This window comes from Hyaena hyaena, unplaced genomic scaffold (genome assembly GCF_003009895.1).
Source record: "Hyaena hyaena isolate Hyena2069 unplaced genomic scaffold, ASM300989v1 scaffold_1938, whole genome shotgun sequence".
Classification (NCBI taxonomy): domain Eukaryota; kingdom Metazoa; phylum Chordata; class Mammalia; order Carnivora; family Hyaenidae; genus Hyaena; species Hyaena hyaena.
In genome coordinates, this window is record NW_024082571.1 from 147,446 (window position 1) to 148,519 (window position 1,074).

Here is a 1,074-nt window from a genome sequence, read left to right on the forward strand (position 1 = left end):
ACAATAAACTATTTGTAAAAAAAAAAAAAAAGAATGCAAAAAAAAAAAAAACCAACCAATATAGACACCTTCTGAGCAGTCATGATCAGTGTCTCCAAGCAGTAACTTCCTGAATGCCTCTCCACAAATATACATATGAATCTCACATAAGGTGAAACTGAGACGTTGAAAAGAGATCTTGAGGTCAGTGTAGATGCTTCAATCTACATGTCTGGGGACCGGTAACGAAGCAACCAGCCATGTGTGTGAAGACCCAAGACATGCATGGCAAGCTGGACCCTGCCTTTCTCCCCAGGCTATCCTAAGGCTCTGCAAAGACTAGCTCCCTTAACTCCTCTCTAGGCCAGGGGAGACCCTAACAACATTAACTCAAGCAGTCCAAAGGGAAATTGTTTCTTCTGCTCCCTCCCCTGACAGACACATTTAAAGGTTCCAGAGGCCAGATATCTGGTTAGAGCTAGTGCCCAAGAGTCTCTTTAGCAGCAGGAAGGAGGGTAAAGAGGGAATCTTCCAAGAATTCCTGCAGAGTAAAGAGGGAGCAAAATGTACCATCTCCATCTTACAACCATGGACACTTAAAAGTTTAATAGGGTTCAAAATGTCCAGGTCTTGCAGGGGACTCAGCGGCGCCTGAAACTGTGCCCTTGTGCTTCTGGCTCCGCGGGGAGGTGAGAGGCTTGAAAAGGCTCTGAGGGACTCACCTGCGAGTTTATAATTCAGCCGATGGGACACACAGAGAACCGGTTTACTGCTTTCCAGCTGACACGAGGCAGGATTCACTCGTCCCAGGCGACCCCGGGTGAAACTGCTCCTCACTCACCAGCCCGACCTGGAGGAGAGAGGAGCAACGGCTTCCAGCTCTATCCCCAGGGGGAAGGCGAGAGACTTGAAACTGCTCTGAGCAATCCGCCTGCAAGTTTATATTTCAGGCAATTTCAATGGGGTGTGCAAACTGAGCTCTGGAAACAAGGCGTGGCTTGGGATATAGAGCATGGCCCACCTTGGCTACACCCCTGGCACAGGGAGATCACACCCAAAAGAGTTTCAATGCTTGGTTCAAGAAGGAACTGGAGC